Raw genomic sequence first — 24246 nt, forward strand, 5'->3', positions numbered from 1 at the left:
TGCTAATGTTTTTCACCCACCTGAATTGTAGATAACTCCTTCAGAGTTACCATAGGCCTCCATGCTGCTTTTCTGACTAATGCTCTCCTTGCCCAGCCTGTCAGTTTAGGTGGACGTTGATGTCTTGGTAGGTTTGCAGTAGGTCTTATATTCCATGTTCATATGATAGGTTGAACAGATCTCTGTGAGATGTTCAGAGCTTGGGACATTGTTGTATAATCTAACCCTGCATTTGAAGCGCACACCTTTCTTCCTGACCTGACTGTTGTGTTCCTTGGTCTTGTGATGCTGTTTGTTCTCTAAGGGTGTATTCACACTTGCCACTTTTGGTCCGCTTTAAACCAACCAGAATTCGTTTCCTCCCTTGTGCAGGTGTGAATACACTCAAGCGAACCCTGGTCCAGACCAAACAACCGGACCGAGACCCAAACGGACTCTGGTGCGGTTCGATTATGGTCTGAATACAAACCGGCCCTGATCCAAACCAACTACAAAAAGCATCTCTCTGGACATAAAAGGCCACCGTAGCCAGTAGCAAAGGTGTGTGTTGTAAGGTAATCATACCTGATAAGCTGTGTGTTGCTTAGCAACGCTACTGGCTTGTTGTGGGACAAGGCACATAGAGAACGTCGGCGTTCAGCACCCATTCTCCGACGGGGTTCCAAACTTATAAGTGGAACATCTCAAAGTCTGTGTTGAATGAGCTGTTCTTCGCTCTCACAATAATATTGCAGCTTTAATAACGGCACAAATATGCAGAACAGAGGTGCTGCATGTCTACAGCTGTTTTCCTAAATTTCCGGCTCTGTGCTCTGTCCCGCCCCCGTCATTTCTGTCCAATGGGAAGAATGATCATCACCCGCGTGGCTTTGTTTACAAGTAATAGTTCACTTGCAAAAAGTACAATGTGAAAACAAACCGCACCAAATGAAAAAAATAAAGTTCGCTTTTGGTCCGGACCAAACAAGCGGACCAAATGACTTTCCTGGTGTAAATACACCCTAATGTTCTCTAAAGAAACACTGAGCCCAAATATTATATTATTATATTCCAATTACATTACACACAGGATTCTGTTTTCTAATTAGGTGACTTCTGAAGGCAGGTGGTTGCACTAAGGGTTTCAGAGTAAACGGGGGTAAATTGTTTTAGGACTAGGAAGAAAGCTACTGTTTAGGTCAGATAAAGAGAGCAGACTCTCTTTTCTAGTCAGCAATTAATAATCAAACAAGGGTAATATTGGATTATGCAAATGGTGACTAGAGCATCTGAAAGGATGGATAGTCTTTAAAACACACCCATCCCCCACCATCCTTGTTCTCATGTGTCAGAGAGGATTACTTACACCAGGGCACGCTACAATGCTTCGGTTTTCTACTTAAATACCATTTCCTCTGTACTGCTGCACTGTATTTTAGTTGGATGAGACCTGCTTCATTAAGCATGAAACATTTCAAAGTAGAGTTTTATTCAGTGTTTCTCCTCACAGGACTCGGTACTTCCTTGTTTTAACCAATTGTGATACTTCAGAAAGCTGAAAATGTAGTGAAGCAAGAAGCATTTTATCCAGAAGTGATGCAGAAGAATCAGTCAGAACTGTCAGGAGACTAAAGGTGGAGGAAGAGTCAGACAGAAAAGATGGAGAACACCCAGAAAAAAAGTAATAATGCACCAAATTCTTTTTTTCTAAACTGTCCTGTACTTTATATTCATGATCTTGTCCTTGAACAATGTGTATTATACAGACATGCACAAATCCACACCATTGCAACAGTGTCCTGATTGAAGCATTGGGAGCATGGTAGAAGCATATACCTTTTTATGTAGGGCCAACAAACACTGATGTAGCATTGCATAATAGAAAATGAGGTTAAAATACAGATATTAAAGACATAAAGGAAAAACATTTTCATTAGTCAGGTTCTTTTATCAAAAGCCGCTGTACATAAAAATGTTTTCAATCCTGATTTAAAGGAACCAAAAGTTACTGCCCAGGTTTCAGTTCAGGTTTTCAGGGAGTTTGTTTCAGAGTCAAGGAAACTAAATGCTGCTTCACCTTGTTTAGTTCCGATGCTGGGACTGAGTAAGCAGGCCTGTGAAGACCTGAAGGGTCCACACGGTTCATACCTGACCAGCAAATATATTTCAGCCCAGGACCATTTAGTGCTTTAAAGACCAATTCAGAGTTGTAAAATCAGGGAGTAAATGTAGTGATTTAAGAACTGGTGTGATATGATAAATTTTCCTGGTGTTGGTCAGGACTCTATGAGCTGCAGCTGCCTGATTGATTTTTTTTTTTACAGAGATCAGTAAAGACACTGTTGTAGTAACCTACTGAAAATAAAAGCATATACCAGTTTGAGCGACTGGTCATCATCATATAGATGTTACATAAAAGTTGACTGAGAATGGACCCTGAGGAATCCCACAAATAATTATTTGTTCACCGAGATTTATGATTACTGAACACCACAAAGTAGTCCCTGTCTGACAAATAGGATCTGAACCAGTTTATCACAGCACCAGATAATCCCATTCATTTTCCAGCCTATTAATAAGTGTATCATGATCAACTTGGAAGAAAGGGTCCCTGCCCAGGACAAATCTGCAGCTCATTCTGTTTAGAGTAGTTTCAGGCTAAAGCTAATAAAACAACATGTCATATTAATCCGACTGCCCTGCGATGAATTGGCGACCTGTCCAGGGTGTACCCTGCCTCTCACCGTAGACTGCTGGAGATAGGCACCAGCTCCCCCGTGACCCACTGTGGAATAAGCAGTACAAAAGATGAATGACGTTTTTTGTTTCATGTAGCCATTTTTTTCAACTCTCAACAAGTGGAAGATTTGAAATGGGCCTGTAATTCTGCAATATCAACACTGTAGACATGTCAGTGAGAAGTGTAAAGCAGGATTAGCTTCTAAAACATTGATACTCTTTGTGCGGCTCGCGAGCCACATGCGGCTCGTTATGCTTGATCTTGCAGCTCGCAGCTCATAATCCTATATAACTATAACACAGCAAAATCAATACATTTTTACGACATAGCTCATTTTAAGAAGCTACGACGTAGCTTCTTAACGGCATGTTCACATAACTGCCACGCTTGATGATTGATGTGAAACGAGTGCACATCCTCAGCAGCATTTAACATCATTATGGTTACATGCGCAAAATGGGTCGTTTTCTAATAAAAAAGGGACAAAAAAACAGATGGACAGAGCCACGGTGTCGTAAAGAACACAGACGATAACGATTCAGAGGACGAAGGAGATGAAATTCAACATGAAGATGACGCAGGAGAGGGGACGAGCAGGCAGGTACACATCCACAATAAAAAGCGAGAAGTACGTAGAATACAGATGAGCACAGAACATTTCAGGACAAATGGGCAGACGAATTTTTATTTGTTCTTCAAGGCAAGAATCCACTGTGCTTTAATAATTAAAGTGTGTTCTGTTTCGATCTGGATGGAACATGTTGGGATTAATTTTCAATTAAAGTTTAATTGAAAATTTATTGACTGTGCTGTTTTTATTGTGGGGTAGCCAGTATTTATTTAAAACGGTCTATTCATGTCAGTGACTTGGCAAATTGCCGTAACAGTTGTTTCCTCCTGACCTTGGTGTGCCAATATGGCTCTTGTGAAAAAATTAGAGAGTATCACTGTTCTAAAACAATATCCCAAGCTTTCAGCATGTTACTAGATGGAGCTAATTGGAGCTAATAAAAACATGTTGGGGTCGTTGTCTACCGTCCAGCTGGTTAACAACCCTAAAGATACAACATAACTACAATTACATTGTTTAGATCAAAACAGATTCAGCTGTTAGAATGGCCCAGTCAAAGTCCAGTTTAGAATATGAGACAAGACTTGAAAACTGATGTTCACAGATGCACCCCATCAAATCTGACTGGGCTATATTACAAAGAATAATCAAAGAAGATGCTCAAAACCTCTGGAGACAAACCACAAAAGACCTGCACATGAATGTGCAGCCAAAGGTGGTTCTACAAAGTATAGGCTCGAAGAAAAATGACCACCCCTTGACACCACACTTCTCAGATTTGTATTTTTAAAAATATTAAAACTATTGGTCAGCAGGTTTTCCTTTCACTTCACAATTCAGATCCCAATAACATACATAAGGTTGGTGGTTGTAACATAATAAGATGTCTTTACCTGCGCTGAATCTCAGTCCAACGTGACGGTTCTGTCTGTCCTAAAGCCGGACTATTTTAACGGATTTTAGGCCAACAGTAAAGGTTACTGTATTGTTGAGTGTAAGAGGAGGCCATGATTGATCTAGAAGAAGCTGGAGTTAAGTTAATAAAATTTAGCTAGAGGTCACTATTATAGCTATTGTTAACTTTTCCATGCCCACTTTGTGTTCTTCATCTTCTACAATAAATTAAAATCCTGCTTAAATTGGTATTTTTATTGCATTTGCAAAGAGAAAACCAAAGTTTAGTAAAGCAAGCAATAGATCAGCCATAATCTCAGAAAGGTTGTATTATTTAAAACTGTTAAAAGTGAAGAGTGTGTGATGTTGATTTGTCTGTATATCCGGGTCTCTGGTTTACTGTTTTGTGCAGCTGGTGGACCAGCAGCAGCAGCCTGTTCACTCATGCTGATCTACCCTGCAGCAGATATGGCGTGTAGCAGTCAGTTTTATGTCAGTGACTTTGTCCATGATATCTCTGTGGCGTGAAATGGAAACATCAAACTCTGAAGCTGCCATCAAACAAATCTGCTGTGTGACAGAGTACAAGCATGACGATGCAACCCAGGAACGGCCATCAACTGGATCCAGAGGCCTGTGGCTTCTCCTCCCTTTATTGATTGGTTTCTGTTATGGTTTAAGCTCATTATGTTCGCCTTATCGGTTCTGTATCTGAATAATGCGGAAACAAGTACAACATGGATGTAATCTTACATAGGATTCTCACTGAATGTCTGGGGCATTTGCTGCTTGTTCATATTTAAAGGATTATTGCCGTGTGTACGACTAAAATTAAAGTTCTTCCTAAGGTGTACCTGCAGGTTGTGGCGTGTAAATCAGGGAACAGTAGTGGTACTGTTTCTTTTTACCAAAGTGTTGGAGCAGCTGCCTGACCCGGCTGCGTATTTTCCTGTCTCTGTCTATGGCTGGAGAAAAGGGACCCGTCAATAAAGCCTGCTGTGTAGGTTCACCAATCAGATGATAGGGTTTATTTAAAGAGACAAGATGCAGTTTTAGTGATATTAAGATATACTGTAGTTTAGGAAATAAAAAGTTATTTAAAAATGGAAATATTGCTGTATGATCTTTACCATATCCATTTGAAGTTTACTTAGATTTCCTAATTTATTTACTTAATTCAGTAATCTCAGATCATGTCCCTTGCCTAGGACATGCTGTCATCTGGCATCCATCCGTCCGTCCGTCCGTTCGTTCGTTCGTTCATTCATTCATCCATCCATTCATCCATCCATCCATCCATCCATCCATCCATCCATCCGGGAGGGAAACCCAGATATCCCTGCCCAGGACGAATCTGCAGCTTATTCTGTTTAGAGTAGTTTCAGGCTACAGCTAGTAAAAATCATGTCACATTAATCTCCGTGTTTGGAAGCAGTGGTGGGTCTTACTTGAGTGTCATCATGGGCAAGCCCTCCCTCCGCCACCCCCCCAAATCCACCTACTGTTTTCTCAATGTCTTGACTTCTTCCATAATAAAACACATCCACATAAATGAAATAAGTCATTCAGATTTCCCAGATGAGCATAGCTAAAGGTAGCACTTAGTTACAGAATAACTTGTGCCCCACCCATGTAGGCACTATGTGATGAAACCAAACACACCCTGATCTTTCTATTTTTAGCAACAGAAGGTGAAGCGTTCTCAACACAGAGGGGTACAAACTCCAGATTGACTGGAAATGCATAAAAACAATAGAAACCCTCTTCAGGGTTGATATGATTCGTGTTTACCCCCTCTTTCTAAAGCCACCCTGAACACTGTTTGGAAGAAACTGTTATACACCCAGTACTTTTTAACAGTAGTAAACTGTGTTAACTTGCTAAGCTGACTTTTATTTGAAGAGTTTTATTTGAAGACGCAAAAGTACCAAAAACTGGTACCGTTGAGTGATGGTATCGATTCCCAGGTACCGAGTATCAGTACGGTATCGGTTCAAATCTGAAAGGTACCCTACTGACAGCTTCAGAGAAGGAGCTGTTTCTGAGCCTGGTGGTCTTGCTCTGAATGCTCCTCAGCCGCCTTCCTGAGGGGAGGGGCTGAAACAGTCTGTGTGGGGGGATGGGTGGAGTCCTTCATGTTGCGGAGGGCCCTCCGCCTGCATTGTGATGTGTAGAGGTCCGAGGTGGTGGGAAAACTGCACCCCACAGTCTTCTGTGGAGTCTTTACCACCCTCTGCAGAGCCTTCTTCCCAGCAGCAGTGCAGCTGCCTTGCCATACAGCGATGCAGGTGAGGAGAATGCTCTCCACCGCACAGTGGTTAAAGCTCCTCAGGACTGAGCTCCCAAGTTCAGCATTCCTCAGTTTCCTGAGGAAATAGAGATGCATGTGAGCCTTCCTGACCAGACAGGAAGTGTTGGCACTACAGGTGAGCTCATATGATATGTGCACACTCAGGTACCTGAAGCTGTGGACCACTTCCACAGCTGCTCCTCCGATGTACGGGGAAGGGAGAGGGTGTTTGTCCCTTCTGAAATCCACCACCATCTCCTTAGTCTTCTTCACATTGATGCAGAGGTTTTTTTCTCTGCACCACTGCACCAGGTGTTCCATGTCCTCTATGTATTTGGACTCATCATTATTCGTGATTCGTCCCACTACTGCTGTGTCATCTGCAACTTCGCTATATGACAGCTGGGATGTCTCGTCGAGCAGTCATGCATCAGCAGAGTGAACAGGAGGGACTCAATATCCAGCCCTGGGCAAGTCAGTGCTGAGGGTGATGAAGAAGGAAATGATGTTGTGGATCCTGACAGTCTGAGGTCTGTTGGTCAGGAAGTCCAGGACCCAATTACCCAGTGTAGGACTCAGTCCAAGAGAAGAGAGCTTCTGCAGTAGGGTCTGTGGGATGATGGTATTGAAGGCTGAGGAGAAATCCAGGAAGAGTAGACGGACGTAGGAGGGCTACAGATCGGTAGTCATGTAGGCCTGTCACTGCAGCCTTGCAGGGGTTGATTCCCTGGAGGGTCTTCCTCATGTCTGTTGTGGTCACGCTGAGGGGCATGTCACCAGGTGGTGGTGTAAATGGTGCTGGGGCAGTGTCAGGGTCCTCAAAGCGAGCGTACAACCTTTAGAAAAAGCATAGACTTTGCTTGGTTACACAGTAGGTTAATAAAATTACCAAGTTCTGTTGATCAGCTCATTACTCATTAAATAAAGTTAAAAACTAGTTAAAGCTTCAGCAGACGGCGTCTGTCTTCCATGTAGTGTCCTCTAGTATTTTTGTTGGGTACAGTCTAACCAACCACAGGACACAGCAATGGATGGGTTCAAGTCTTAATGGCTCCATTCAGTGATTTCACCACAACAAGGCTGAAATTAGTTGACTCAAAGCAGTCGGAATCAGCAGTAACAAACCACCAACCAGAAACCACTGTGACCTGTACTGCCACTCTCCATGGGCCTGCTTTATGTACTAATTTCCCTCCTTAGACACTCTGTCAGTCCAGGCATCTTAATGGATTTTTGATCCCTGTCTATGTGCAGGCAAATAGTCTAATGTAACCTTGTTGTTAGACATTTACCATTTCTTCTGGTATCTCATAAATGCCTCAGTTAGATTAAATAATCTAAACAAAAAATCTCAGAGTTCTGTAGAGGAGGTGATTCACCTTAAGACCATTAAATGAACCATAAACATGAACCTTGGTACCATTATCACTCAATTAAGGCAAAAATGTAACTTTGATGCACAGCTCCTTTACTCATAATGTGATGGTTGCATTTGTAATCTCTGTTCAAGGCACCGCAGTACTTTCCCTGTGTTATTGTTAAGTGTGACAGATGGAGACTCTCGTAGCAGTGAGAGAAGACGGCGGTGCTGTTTTTCTGCAGAACATTCCTGAAGACAGGAGTCATACCTTACATTTACTCTCTGCCACATTCCTACTCCATCTGGTGTGTGTGGGGGGTGGATATATATGTGTGGATGCCCCCCAGTGCTCTCACACCCTCCTACATATGCATGCACGCATACTACTCACTGTCAGCAGGTAACTCTTAACCTGCTTTGCTGGAGCTCATAAAAGCCTGAGATAGGTTTAGGGTCAGTCTGAGTTCTTGGCACAGTGCAGCTTTAGATGCACGTAGCTCCCCTGAAGAAGTGTAATGAAAGACGTCAATGAAACAGAGGAAGCTGGCTAATTCTGCTGCAAGCCACATCAAATTATTTTATCTGCAGACTCAGACGTTTGTCATAGCTGCCAGTCGGTGTTTGATTACAGAAAAGAATGTGTGCGGGTTTTGTTCGATCAGTGGATATGTTTTGTTGAGAAACATTGCCTTCTATAACGGCTGCGGCCGTTTCTACTGATGCCTCCAGCTGGATGCACAGTTACAGAGGACCCTCTGCAGAATGCACAGAGCAGTCAGTCAGCTGGTGGCTGTGGCAGCATCCCCCTCTGAACTGTGGCTGGTAAAAAGAAGCCGCAGTGAGATCTTAGCTGGACTCTTGGCTGGTCTACCTGAGGCAGGCAGGGGGGAAAGGATCCTTCATACAAAACCATCGCAACAACAGTGGTAGCAGTGAGGAGAGACATATGGTGAGTGTGGGTTTGATTTGCTGGAGTTTAGCAGAGGAAGTTGTACAGGGAAAGTGAGAGAAGATCTTTGTGTATTGGTGTTCTGAGAGCCTACCAGTGACTTGATGAGAAAACTGCAGGCTGTTATGTCAAGATCTGTACTGGCTGGCTTGTCAGGTGCAAGTGGTGGTACTGGCATCTCTGTTTATTCTGTATCAAGGTGACAGGTCTTCAGTAATTTCACACACATTGTTTTTAGCATGGAACAACTCTTTTCATCTGATTAGACTTACCCGAGTCTGTTTTTGTGTACCACAGTGATAATGTAATCATGTGTATGGCTAAACCAATGTTTTTTTCTGTGATTCATTTTGAATGATTTAGTGCTGTGGTGTCACATAACCATTGTTTTTGTGTGTATTCTCTGTCTCAAACCCCTGGTCATAGTAGCTGGATACTCACACTGAGCCTGGTTCTGGTTCTACTGGCAGTTTCTTCCTGTTAAAGGGGAGTTTTCCTTTCCACTGTCACTACATGCTCATTCAGGAGAAGTGAATGATGCAAGTCAGTGACTTGATATAATCTGTTGGGTTTCCTTAGATTAAAAAAACAATTTAATCAATTTGAATAATAAACAGAATTTGACTGCATTGTTTGATAACTAGGATCAATTAGAATGAACTTGAATGTACTTGACTTGGAATCTGTCCACGGCTGTCGGTTGGTCATGACAGGTTTGTCCAACGTGACCACTTACTCGGATTGCAGCAGTGTGCCACCTAATGGTGGTCTGGTGGATTACAGGCGGGATGTTTTCTTCGGGGGTTATCCCTCTCAGAACCAAAGCAAATATGACTAACACTTTTGAGTAACGTGTTAATTGTTTACTCTTAATTCCTGGAATAAAAGACAGTTTTGTTTATTGAAAAACACTGATTTAGGTAGTTTTCCCAAATTTATGAAACCCTAATTCAAAAATTCCATATATAAAATATGAATAAAACAAATTTTAAAAATGAACTCCTACTCAGGACAGTCATTCCTGAATGACAGTTTACTTTAAAAAGATTATTAATTTGGTGATATTTACCAGGCTTTATTTCTGAAATATGTATAGCTGAATATCTTATGGAAGTATCATTAGAAATTGAATTATTAAATTACTCTTAAAGTATGTTTCCCCCTGGCTAGACAAGGAATACAGTCCATCACTAAGGCATGGTTTTATTTTGAAAGCGGGTCCTTAAATGTTAATGCCTGGTAGTACTTCAGCAAACTCTCTCAGATAGAGTAAACAGGATACAGTAAACTATCCCGACAAACAGCACTATCTACCAACCAATCCACAACACTCCTGATTTCTTTAGCAACAACAAGACAAAAAATTAGCCACAGCAAGCTACTTTTCAGAACCAGACAGTCATTATGAGACTCAGCAACTACTTCCTAGAGGCTTGACCTCAGCCAATAAAAGAAGCTGAGGCGTTGACGCCGTTCCAAAGACCATTTCTGTCCCGCCCCCTTTGTGTTAATATTTCCTGCTGCATGTTGAAACAGAAAAGAGAATACAGAGACAGAGTAATATAATAAAAAAGACTTAAATAAAAGGGCTCAGAGAAAGCTGTTGAGTAAGAAAATACATCAGGGATATATTAGAGGAGAAAATATGTCGGTGCTTATGAAATAAATACAGAAAAGCGATTCGAAAAATAACTTATTTTTGAAGAAAAAACATGTTTTAAATATATCTGGGTGCTAATAAATATGGAAGAAATAAAAAAGCTGGTAAAAATCAAACATCAAGAAATTCACTTGTATTAAACAAAGGAGAAAGATAGAGTTCAAGAAAAAATTATGAAAATTAGTGGTTCATATAGTATTTGTGGATTGAAATAGAAATATATATTTATATCTGATTTATTGATCTATTGTGAAATACAGGTCCTTCTCAAAATATTAGCATATTGTGATAAAGTTCATTATTTTCCATAATGTCATGATGAAAATTTAACATTCATATATTTTAGATTCATTGCACAGTAACTGAAATATTTCAGGTCTTTTATTGTCTTAATACGGATGATTTTGGCATACAGCTCATGAAAACCCAAAATTCCTATCTCACAAAATTAGCATATCATTAAAAGGGTCTCTAAACGAGCTATGAACCTAATCATCTGAATCAACGAGTTAACTCTAAACACCTGCAAAAGATTCCTGAGGCCTTTAAAACTCCCAGCCTGGTTCATCACTCAAAACCCCAATCATGGGTAAGACTGCCGACCTGACTGCTGTCCAGAAGGCCACTATTGACACCCTCAAGCAAGAGGGTAAGACACAGAAAGAAATTTCTGAACAAATAGGCTGTTCCCAGAGTGCTGTATCAAGGCACCTCAGTGGGAAGTCTGTGGGAAGGAAAAAGTGTGGCAGAAAACGCTGCACAACGATAAGAGGTGACCGGACTCTGAGGAAGATTGTGGAGAAGGGCCGATTCCAGACCTTGGGGGACCTGCGGAAGCAGTGGACTGAGTCTGGAGTAGAAACATCCAGAGCCACCGTGCACAGGCGTGTGCAGGAAATGGGCTACAGGTGCCGCATTCCCCAGACCTGGGCTACAGAGAAGCAGCACTGGACTGTTGCTCAGTGGTCCAAAGTACTTTTTTCGGATGAAAGCAAATTCTGCATGTCATTCGGAAATCAAGGTGCCAGAGTCTGGAGGAAGACTGGGGAGAAGGAAATGCCAAAATGCCAGAAGTCCAGTGTCAAGTACCCACAGTCAGTGATGGTCTGGGGTGCCGTGTCAGCTGCTGGTGTTGGTCCACTGTGTTTTATCAAGGGCAGGGTCAATGCAGCTAGCTATCAGGAGATTTTGGAGCACTTCATGCTTCCATCTGCTGAAAAGCTTTATGGAGATGAAGATTTTATTTCTCAGCACGACCTGGCACCTGCTCACAGTGCCAAAACCACTGGTAAATGGTTTACTGACCATGGTATCACTGTGCTCAATTGGCCTGCCAACTCTCCTGACCTGAACCCCATAGAGAATCTGTGGGATATTGTGAAGAGAACGTTGAGAGACTCAAGACCCAACACTCTGGATGAGCTAAAGGCCGCTATTGAAGCATCCTGGGCCTCCATAAGACCTCAGCAGTGCCACAGGCTGATTGCCTCCATGCCACGCCGCATTGAAGCAGTCATTTCTGCAAAAGGATTCCCGACCAAGTATTGAGTGCATAACTGTACATGATTATTTGAAGGTTGACGTTTTTTGTATTAAAAACACTTTTCTTTTATTGGTCGGATGAAATATGCTAATTTTGTGAGATAGGAATTTTGGGTTTTCATGAGCTGTATGCCAAAATCATCCGTATTAAGACAATAAAAGACCTGAAATATTTCAGTTAGTGTGCAATAAATCTAAAATATATGAATGTTAAATTTTCATCATTACATTATAGAAAATAATGAACTTTATCACAATATGCTAATTTTTTGAGAAGGACCTGTAAATCTCTTCTTTTTATTATTTTGTTGCATTTAATGGTGCACTAATTTATATTTCTAGCTGCTTTTGGGCCCATTAATTATTTTATTGAGTAATTTATTAATTTCTGTATACATTCTTAATTATGGCAGGATTGGTCCTCCATACTGGCACTTAACCCCGAGTTGTCGACTGACGTGTGCATTGGTGAATGAATGTAAGTGCGATTGTGTGAATGTGGCTCTAGACTGAAGTGCTTTGAGTGGTCGGTATGACTGGAACAGCGCTTTATAAGTTCCGTCCACTTCACTTCACACAGCATTGATACAGGGATCACAGACAGATCCTGATTTAGGTCTTCATTAACCAGCGTATGTAGAAAGGCCACTGAGTCATTTGACCCCACTCCTCCACTCAGCATTCCACGTTCACTCAGCTAACCAGTCTCCTAGTAAACTTTACGCAACACTTCATCTTTCTGACATGTATATTATGCCTGGGTTAGAACCACAAGCAATTAGCGTTAAAGGACACTCAGTCAATTCCTGCTAATTGGCCTTTTCTTCCAAACACCAACCTACATTATTCAAAATTCAATTAATCTTTGGGGGAAAACTAAGAATTCCAAGTTTTTTGTCTTCATGACAATAGTAACAGTTTCACAAATCCCAAGGAATCATTTATTATCATCAATGTAGAGGCTAAAAGAACAGGTTTGGCACATCTGTATACTGTGAATTATATGATTGATTCTGATGCAAAAAACAAAACCCAGGGTTAAACAGTGGATTCAAGAACAGAATAGCTTTTGTTCAAATAAAAATTCCCTGATGACAATTACAAGACGAAAGATACAATAAGGTGACTAAATTGTCTTATAATCACAGATTAACAAATGAAGAGACAGTCCTAAATAGTGATAAAAACCAGAGCCAGCTGTGTGGAAAGCATGTTTTATAAGCAGAGGGATGATATAGTGGTTTTACTCTGGAGCAGGTGGTGGACCAATGGTTAATTAGTGGGCAGTGCTGCTGCTCAGATAGTGGTCTCCACACACCACTCTGTGTTTTCTTGGCCTAATGAACAGCCTTTTAATGTCTGATTAGATTCTAATGTGGCTTTGTGGGTGTGGCTGTGCTTGGGTTATATGAGACTGCGGGAAAAACAAGCTCTGGTTGGAGGTGTTACTGGTTTTGACTGAAGAATAGAGCGATGAAGATGGAGATGATGGCAGTTAATCATATAGGTTGCATGTTTATATGCTGTTTTCTGTAGATGGTTCTCATTTTAGCCTGTAAAGGTTATCTGATGGATTGTGCAGCTGAAGGATTATAACACTGCAGACAGCTGACCTATTAGAAATCCGTATTAGATTATCTGATCACCTCCTAACTAGGAATATAATGGCTGTTAATAGTGTTTTGCAGCAGCTCCTGTGATGGGTTCTCACTGTGCTCTGGATTGAAGACAGCCATTTTTCAGCTGCTCACAGTCAGTGTTGGGTTTCTTTTTTGTGACAGCAGCTTTCATCTCTGTCCAGTCACAGCGACGGGAGCATGTTTAGACGAATGAGCTCATGTTGTTTCAATCTGTGTTTCCTTGGAAAGAAAGCTCTCTGTATCCAAACAGATCTCACTGTTTGCTTTCTACGGTCTGTCAGAGAAGTTTTTAAACTCAGGTCTCAACCAAATGTTGTTCTGTAGTGAAGAACACTTTAAATATACTCTTAACCAAGTGTTTAAAGGCAGCTTGATTTTAATTTTCTTTCCGCAATGAAAGTACTTGACATCTGACTCTGCAAGGTTCCCCTGTTGGTTACCTTGATAGTCCTAAATAAGGTGCAGTGCAACCTTAAAAAGTCACCAGGCTCATAAATATAGTCCAGCTGTGTGTAATGTAATCTCAGTATAAATGCAGCTGTTTTGTTTCTGGCCTTGTTAGAGAACATTAGAGAACACACAGCATCATGAAGACTGAGGGAACACAGCAAGTAAGTCAGAAAGTGGTGGAGAAGTTTAAAGTAGGGTTAGGTTCTAAAACATCCACCTAAACTGACAGGAAGGGCACGAAGAGCATTTATCAGCGTAGCAGCCTAGAGGCCGATGGTAACTCTGGAGGAGCTGCAGACCTCCACAGATCAGGTGTGGGATTCTGTTCACAGGACAGTCTTCACAGGGCAGACATAAGAAGTAATGTTGGATGTTTGCCACAAATCGTGTGGGAGTAGGAGACAGTGTCAACATGTAGAATAAGCTTCTCTGATCAAAAAACACCAGAACAGTTTTGTCTACATGCAAAACACTTTGTGTAAAGGAAAACTAACAATACACATCACCCTAAAGACATTTTGGTCAGAGTTGATGGGAACATGGATGGAGACTGCAGAAGACCTGAGGCTGGGGTGAAGGTTCACCTTCCAGCAAGACAACCACACTAAACATACAACCAGAGCTATAATGTTTAGATCAAAGCATATTTATGTGTTAGAATCACCCAGTTAAAGTCCAGACCTAAATCCAACTAATTAACAGTGGTAGGATATTCACAGATGTTCTCCATCCTTTCAATCTAACTCAGCTTGGGCTATTTTGCAAAGAAGACGGAGCAAAAATGTCAGTCTGTAGTTGTTTGAAGCTGGTAGAGACACAAACCAAAAGACCTGAGGCCAAAGGTGCTTCTGCAGAACATTGACTTAGAGAAGGATGAATACCCAGGCACACCACACTATTTCTTTTACTTCATGTTCATGCACAATTTGTGTTTGTCTATCATAAAAATCCAAATATAATCCATTAAAGTTTGTTGTTGTAATGTGACATACTGAAATGTCCAGGGAATATAAATACTTTTGCAAGGTATAGTAGTAACCTCACAATCCATAAAAGGAAGGCAAAGTGCTGTTTTTGAAATGTTATATGCACTGTTGTATAATAGGACAATACTAAAGCCAGCTCAGTTCAGATCGTTCTTGGTTGCAGCCAGTTTCATCCTTCAAGCAGTACACAATGTCTGCTCTCAGCAGCCTGACAGCAGGATGGAGCCAACATTTCTCTGCACGGGACAGTAAACTCTCATTAAAGCTGCCTTTGCTTCTGTACACAAACATCTGCTGCCTGTTGCCGTGGTGATGCTCTAACCATGCCGTACTACACAACGTGCATTCTACAAAGTAATAGCTCTTTGCACACCCTGCTTCACCGTTCCAACCAGCAAGCTGAGCGCTGGGTCCAGCTCTGAACTTCCTGCATGCTCCTGTAATGCAGCATATACACCTAAACACAATGGGAAGGCTTCTCAGGGTGATTCCTCCTGCATCATCGTCAGGTTCCTCTGACGAAGAGCTGCATGATTTCTACAACTGATATTATCAGCTTGTCTGCAGCCACTATCATCCTCTGGTTCTTTGAATAAAAAAGCCTTGAATCCATGCGGCCGCTCTGAGAACGTCTTCTACAGAGGAATATTAGCATTTTCTGGACATCTTGTTATTGTGACAGGCTGTCAGGAGAGGTGCTCTCTCTCTTTGCAGCTATTTCACTGGCTTTAAATCTGATGGTACTGATGTGGTGTCAGAAGTACTGCCAGCTCAACAGCGAACCTTTGGGCTGCAGGCGGCTCTAATGAGCTCCCCTGAGTGGCTGATGGAGATGCACCCCATCCCCCCAACTACTTTGAATGTGTCCAACTTTAATTGGTAGAAGAAGAAACAGGCAAAATTCAGGAAACATTTCTTTGTTTCAAACTGACCAAGCTGAAAGCAACCTCCCTCAGCCCTCAGCCCTGTTCTCATCAGTATCACTGGCTGGGAGAGGCAGCGGAATGTCTGGAGGTCCAGGAGCATGAGCATGTGGAACATATGGAAGATGGAGGAGTGCACAATGTCTGCGGATTTTCACCGTTTTCATTAGGCAGCTGGAGTTCATAGGGCTTCTTCACTGGAACAAGGAGGCCCTCTACTGGTCAGTTAGCAACACAGGAATGTTTGTTTGAATGGAATTTAATGTAGAGCACAATTACTGCTCAGTCCACTGTCTCTCACTACTATGAAAACTTCAATCATCACACTTTACTATGTTATGCATATCACTTTTAGTGTGATAAAATCTATTTCATATATATATATATATATATATATATTCAGTTCAATTCAATTCAGTTTATTTATATAGCGCCAATTCACAACACATGTTGTCTCAAGTCACTTCACAACAGTCAGGTTCATACATTCCAATTAATCCTAACAATTGAACAGTGCAGTCAGATTCAGTTATTTATTCAAATTGGTTAAAATGTTTTTCTATCTAAGGAAACCCAGCAGATTGCATCCAGTCAGTGACTTGCAGCATTCACTCCTCCTGGATGAGCATGTAGAGACAGTGGACAGTCACTGGTGTTGACTTTGCAGCAATCCCTCATACTGAGCAGGCATGTAGCGACAGTGGAGAGGAAAAACTCCCTTTTAACAGGAAGAAACCTCCAGCAGAACCAGGCTCAGTGTGAGCGGCCATCTGCCATGACCGACTGGGGGTTAGAGAGAACACAGCAGAGACACAAAGAGAACAAAGAAGCACTGATCCAGGAGTACTTTCTATGGGAAGGAAAAGTAAATGTTAGTGGATGTAGCTCCTTTAGTCGTTTCACCTAGAAAGAAAGAACAGATAAACTCTGAGCCAGTTTTCAAGGTTAGAGTCTGAAAGAGAGCACATAGAGTTAGTCACAGTAGAAGCTCAGTCAGTAGCTATGTCTAGGAGAGAGAAAGGGTTAAACACTAAAAGAAAAGGCTATGTGGATCATCGGTAGAGGGTGAGCATTAAGTTGTTGCCAGCAGAAGCTCGGACGATGCCCCTCTCCAGAAAGGTGTCACAGGTAGACAGAGTCAGGCTAGGTGTAGCTTCTAGGAAGAGAAAAGACAGAGAACAAAGTTAAAACTGAAATAACAGCAAATAATGCAAAATTGGAGAGTAGTATGAGAATGTAGCGAAGAGGGTGAAAGTGGTCATTATGTCCTCCAGCAGTCTAAGCCTATAGCAGCATAACTACAGAGATAGCTCAGGTTAACCTAAGCCACTCTATCTATAAGCTTTATCAAAAAGGAAAGTTTGAAGCCTAGCCTTAAAAGTAGACAGGGTGTCTGCCTCACGAACTAAAACTGGGAGCTGGTTCCACAGGAAAGGAGCCTGATAACTAAAGGATCTGCCTCCCATTCTACTTCTAGAGACTCTAGGAACCACCAGTAAACCTGCAGTCTGAGAACGAAGTGCTCTGTTAGGAACATATGGACCAATCAGATCTCTGATGTATGATGGAGCTAGATCATTAAGGGCTTTATATGTGAGGAGGAGAATTTTAAATTCTAGTCTGGATTTAAAAGGGAGCCAATGAAGGGAAGCTAAAATAGGAGAAATATGATCTCTCTTTTTAATTTTCATCAGAACTCTTGCTGCAGCATTTTGAATCAACTGAATGCTTTTAACTGCATTTTGTGGACATCCTGATAGTAAAGAATTACGATAGTGCAGCCTGGAAGTAACAATTGCATGGATTATATACATATATACAAATATATATATATTTGTATATTTGTTATCATCTTCCCACACTGTTTCATGGTGCAGCAGCTGAGGCAGGGCTGCTGATCCTGTGCATTGATGTCACAAGCTGCCCTGCTTTCAGAGGCTTACAGAGAAAAGGTTATGAGCTGCTTTATCCTCATTAGCATCATTACATTGTGTTGTGGCCCTTAGCTAGTGTTTTTCTCAGTGTACACCAGTCCCTGCCTCTGTGTTTTCACATCTCCTGGGTTAGCACCATCAGAATGAAAACACCTGGTATACAGGAGCTCCCTGAGAGAATCTCCTGAACAAGAGCTACAGCCACAGTGCACTGAGGCCAACAGTAACTGTAGCTCAAAATGAACCATTTTCCTAATAAAATGTGATGGCAATTGTTTTCAGGCATCTATGAGGGATCAGTATTAGTCCCTGTTTAACATCTGAAGATCAGTGAACTGCTTCCAACATGCAGCAGACTCAAGGGTTGGACAATGAAACTGAAACACCTGGTTTTAGACCACAATAATTTATTAGTATGGTGTAGGGCCTCCTTTTGCGGCCAATACAAATGATCCTAGAGGCTATGTTGTCTGGGGCCTAAATGCCCCTGGGAGGGTCTCCCATGGCAAACAGGCTCTAGGTGATGGGTCAGACAAAGAGTGGTTCAACAATTGGCACGTGACGTCACCCGGTACGGCGGAGCCGGGGTCCCACCTTGGAGCCAGGCCTGGGGTCGGGACTCGTCGGAGAGCGCCTGGTGGCCGGGTTTCTTCTCACGGGACCGGGCCGGGCCAAGCCCGAACGAGAGACGCGAGGCCATCACCCAGTGGGCCCACCACCTGCAAGGGGAACCGTGAGGGACCGGTGCAAAGAAGATTTGGTGGCGGATGAAGGTGGAGACCTCAGCGGCCCAATCCCCAGATGCTTAGGCTGGCTCTAGGGACATGGAATGTCACCTCGCTGGGGGGGAAGGAGCCTGAGCTTGTGCGGGAGGTCGAGAGATATCGACTAGAAATAGTCGGGCTCGCCTCCACGCACAGTGTGGGCTCTGGAACCCATCTCCTTGAGAGGGGTTGCACTCTCTTCTACTCTGGAGTGGCCCACGGGGAGAGGCGGCGGGCTGGTGTGGGTTTGCTTGTTGCCCCCCAGCTCAGCCGTCTCGTGTTGGGGTTTACCCCAGTGGATGAGAGGGTCGTATCCCTGCGCCTTTGGGTTGGGGAGAGGTCTCTGACTATCATTTCAGCCTACGGGCCGAGTGGTAGTGCGGAGTACCCGGCCTTCTCGGCGTCCCTGTCGGGCGTGCTGCATAGTGCCCCTCCCGGGGACTCCATTGTTCTGCTGGGGGACTTCAACGCCCACGTGGGGAACGACAGTGACACCTGGAGATGCGTGATCGGGAGGAATGGCCTCCCCGATCTGAATCCGAGTGGTGTTTGTTATTGGACTTCTGTGCTAGTCACGGATTGTCCATAACGAACACCATGTTCAAACATAAGGGTGTCCATCAGAGCACTTGGCACCAGGACACCCTAGGCAGGAGGTCGATGATCGACTTTGTTGTCGTATCATCAGACCTTCGGCCGCATGTTTTGGACACTCGGGTGAAGAGAGTGGCTGAGCTGTCCACTGATCACCACCTGGTGGTGAGTTGGATCCGCTGGAGGAGGAGAAAGCTGGACAGACTTGGCAGGCCCAAGCATATAGTGAGGGTCTGCTGGGAACGCCTGGCGGAGCCCTCGGCCAAGGATGTATTCAACTCCCACCTCCGGGAGAGCTTCGACCAGATCCCGGGGGATGTTGGAGACATAGAGTCCGAGTGGACCATGTTCTCCGCATCTATTGTCGATGCTGCTGCCCGTAGCTGCGGCCGTAAGGTCTGCGGTGCCTGTCGCGGCGGCAATCCCAGAACCCGGTGGTGGACACCGGCAGTAAGGGATGCTGTCAAGCTGAAGAAGGAGTCCTCTCGGCTGTGGTTGGCTTGTGGGACTCCTGAGGTGGCTGACGGGTACTGTGAGGCCAAGCGTGCTGCGGCCAAGGCTGTGGCAGAGGCAAAAACTCGGGCCTGGGAGGAGTTCGGTGAGGCCATGGAGAAGGACTACCGGTTGTCCTCGAAGCGATTCTGGCAAACCGTCCGGCGCCTCAGGAGGGGAAGCAGTGCTTCGCCAACACTGTTTATAGTGGGGGTGGGAGACTGCTGATCTCGACTGAGGACATTATCGGGCGGTGGAAGGAGTACTTCGAAGATCTCCTCAATCCTGCCACGCATTCCGTGGTGGAAACAGAGGCTGGGGACTCGGGGTTGGACTCTTTCATCACCCAGGCTGAAGTCACCGAGGTGGTTAAAAAGCTCCGCGGTGGCAAGGCTTCGGGGGTGGATGAGATCCGCCCTGAGTACCTCAAGTCTCTGGATGTTGTAGGGCTGTCATGGTTGACACGCCTCTTCAACATTGTGTGGCGGTCGGGGACAGTGCCTCTGGACTGGCAGATTGGGGTGGTGTATTCCAAATACAGGGGGATCACACTCCTCAGCCTCCCTGGTAAGGCCTATGCCAGGGTATTGGAGAGGAGATTCCGACCGATAGTCGAACCTCGGCTTCAGGAGGAGCAGTGTGGTTTTCGTCCCGGCCGTGGAACACTGGACCAGCTCTACACCCTCTACAGGGTGCTCGAGGGTTCATGGGAGTTTGCCCAACCGGTTCACATGTGTTTTGTGGACCTGGAGAAGGCATTCGACTGTGTCCCTCGTGTTCCCGGTGCATGTTGAACTCCGGCAGGGCTGCCCTTTGTCACCGGTCCTGTTCATAACTTTTATGGACAGGATTTCTAGACGCAGCCAAGGGCCGGAGGGGTCTGGTTTGGGGACCAGTGGATTTCGTCTCTTCCTTTTGCGGATGACGTGGTCCTGCTGGCCCCCTCTAGCCAAGACCTACTGCATGCGCTGTGGCGGTTCGCAACCGAGTGTGAAGCGGCTGGGATGAGGATCAGCTCCTCCAAGTCCGAGGCCATGGTACTCGACCGGAAAAGGGTGGCTTGTCCTCTTCAGGTTGGAGGGGAGTTCCTGTCTCAAGTGGATGAGTTTAAGTATCTCGGGGTCTTGTTCACGAGTGAGGGAAGAATGGAGCGGGAGATCGACAGACGGATCGGTGCGGCTGCCACAGTAATGGGGCACTGTGCCGGTCCGTTGTGGTGAAGAGAGAGCTGAGCCGAAAAGCAAAGCTCTCAATTTACCGGTCGGTCTACGTTCCTACCCTCACCTATGGCCATGAACTTTGGGTCATGACCGAAAGAACGAGATCCCGGATACAAGCGGCTAAAATGAGCTTCCTCCGTAGGGTGGCCGGGCACTCCCTTAGAGATAGGGTGAGGAGCTCGGCCATCCGGGAGGGGCTCGGAGTAGAGCCGCTGCTCCTCCACATCGAGAGGAGCCAGTTGAGGTGGCTTGGGCATCTATACCGGATGCCTCCTGGACGCCTTCCTCGGGAGGTGTTCCAGGCACGTCCCACCGGGAGGAGGCCCAGGGACGGCCCAGGACACGCTGGAGGGACTATGTCTCTCGGCTGGCCTGGGAACGCCTTGGGCTCCCCCTGGATGAGCTGAAGGAGGTGTCTGGAGAGAGGGATGTCTGGGCGTCTCTGCTGAGTCTGCTGCCCCCGCGACCCGGTCCCGGATAAGCGGAAGACGACGAGTACGAGTACGAGGGGATTTAATCTGGCAAAAATTCTGTTCTTTCAAACCATAAAACAAACTATAAAGTTCCTGAATGGATACATGCATCAAAATTAGGTCAGATCCTAAAACTAATTGCAAACTTAATTCAGTTTCAAATTGTGGTCTTGCACAAAACAGAGCCTCTGGATACAGATGTGCAGCAACTGTCTGGACAGTGAGGTTAACTGCAGTTAAACCAAGTCTCAAGTCATTGCTTACACAGAAGAAACCAGACTGAGTCCAAACATCTAAAAATTGCCTATGTAGCATAGTTGATTGTTACTAGAACAGAGATATTGGAGTTAATTTTGACGAAAGTCTAAAATTGTGAACTCCTGGAGTGTCACAAGTTATAATGTTCTCTTAAATATAATCAGTGACATCTGATGTTAGAACTCTGATGTTTTGAGTCCTATTGTGACCAGTGACAGCTGGTTTTAAGCTAATCACTTGTTACATCAATAATGTGCAGTTGTGGTTTATTCATTCGCATTTATGTACAGTGCAAGCTGTTCATGACAATGTCCACTGCCCAATGTTGTGATTATTAATCTGAGAATATTATTTAATATTTTATATTAATATTTTGTCCTGTGAATACCAGCCCAGTAAGGCGATGGTATTAGGACAAACTAGAAAGGTGTGAGACGAGCTGTGACATTATTGAACAGCATAAACTCTGCACATATATAGAATTAATTCACACAATTTCTTAAAATACAAGAATTTTATTAACAAAAATAAGTCAACTCAAAGTCAAACATATTTCAATCAACAAACTCTTAACTATGCTAAAACAATCCAACTAAACTACCAAGCAGAATTAAAGAAAAGGGAAGTCTAATAGGCTATGTACAATATAAACAAGTGGATTAAAGATGGTTGAAAACCATGACCAAAAGAGTGATGCAACATTACCATGCAATGTTCATGTCATAAGATCGCGTGATCTTATGACACTCTTGAATCCAGTTTGAAGAGTTTATGTCTTTTCGCCAGCAAAAGACATTAGCGGGCTTTGTCCCCGTCCTATCCCGATGAACACCGGTGTGGAAGAGAGCGGATGTAGCAACAGCTGTGCTTTTATTTGGGTAGTGGCGTCACAGGAAGTCCGCAGTCCGCAGTTATCCTGTTTCCTGGCTGTGGCGGAAGGAGGTTAATGCACTTTATTTTGAAAAGTTCCTGAAGAGTTCGTACCGGAGTTTAATGTTGAAATCCATGGCTGGGTCCCAACATATATATATATATATATATATATATATATATATATATATATATATATATATGGTGAAAGATTGGTTTGATGAACATGAAAGTGAAGTTGAACATCTCCCATGGCCTGCACAGTCACCAGATCTAAATATTATTGAGCCACTTTGGGGTGTTTTGGAGGAGCGAGTCAGAAAACGTTTTCCTCCACCAGTATCACGTAGTGACCTGGCCACTATCCTGCAAGAAGAATGGCTTAAAATCCCTCTGACCACTGTGCAGGACTTGTATATGTCATTCCCAAGATGAATTGATGCTGTATTGGCCACAAAAGGAGGCCCTACACCATACTAATAAATTATTGTGGTCTAAAACCAGGTGTTTCAGTTTCATTGTCCAACCCCTGTACTTTCCTACTTAATAGGTCTCTTTCTTTTCATGACTATTTAAATTGTATATTCTCACCAAAGGCAACGCAACTGTGAATGAACACACATAGAATTATATAGTAAACAAAAAGTGTGAAATAACTCTAAACATTTTTATATTTTAGATTCTTCAAAATAGCCACCCTTGTCTTTGATTACTGCTTTGCTCTCTTGGTATTCTCTCCCTGTGGTTTATGATGTGGTCACCTGAAATGGTTTTTCAAAGAGTCTTAAAAGAACTTCCAAGAAGTTCATTGAGAGACGGCCAGAGGCTAATATTTCAGTCATTACAGCAAAGGGTGGCTACTTTAAGGAATCTACAATTTAATATATAATTAAAGTTATTTTACAATTTTTTTGTTTGCTACATAATAGCATATGTCTTTATTTACTGTTTTGATGCCTTCACTGAGATTCTATGTACAATGTATAGAGTCATAAACATAAAGAAAACCATTAAAGTTATGTAAAACGTTACTACATTATGCATATCACTTTTAGCGTGATAAAATTTATATCATATATATATATATATATATATATATATATATATATATATATATAAAACACACACTTCTACATACTGCTCCTTGTCCTTATTTAATTGGCTTTTTGGATGTTGATATATGATATAAGGAATGGAAATCAAAGTCAAATTCCTTGTTTGTGCACACAAACCTGACCAAAAAAGATTCTGATTCTGATTTTCTTCGATGAGACATTCCATTTTAATAAAACATTTTGTCAAAAGAGCACATTGTTTGCTACCCATTGACAAAAAATGTTTTATAAAAAAGAATATTTCTTACACTGCTAATGTTAAGTTACCGTTATTTGGAAAACATTGCTCTTTAGCATTTTCAGCAAGTTATCAAAAGCCACATATGATGCGGCAGGTTGCAGATTCCATGTCTAAGGATTTCAAATAATCAATATAGAAAGCTTTACTACTGATATTTGTATAGCTATTATAGCTTTACACAGACCAGCTTAATGCCCTCGAGCCTTTAAGCATCTTCCTCCCTATCCCGAAATCCTTAATCTCAATGTTCATTGCTGTTTTCGTGCAGTTCTATGACATTTTTAGCTCTTTGGTTATCACT

The 24246-nt window shown here is 43.1% G+C and overlaps 1 protein-coding gene across 4 annotated transcripts in view; it reads left to right on the plus strand.

The window, feature by feature from the left end:
* Nucleotides 1–24246, plus strand: part of iqsec1b (IQ motif and Sec7 domain ArfGEF 1b) — a 327598-nt gene that overhangs the window by 213252 nt on the left and 90100 nt on the right. The gene's annotated exons all lie outside the window — the stretch shown is intronic.

Source organism: Girardinichthys multiradiatus, chromosome 20, assembly GCF_021462225.1.
Source record: "Girardinichthys multiradiatus isolate DD_20200921_A chromosome 20, DD_fGirMul_XY1, whole genome shotgun sequence".
Taxonomy (NCBI): Eukaryota; Metazoa; Chordata; class Actinopteri; order Cyprinodontiformes; family Goodeidae; genus Girardinichthys; species Girardinichthys multiradiatus.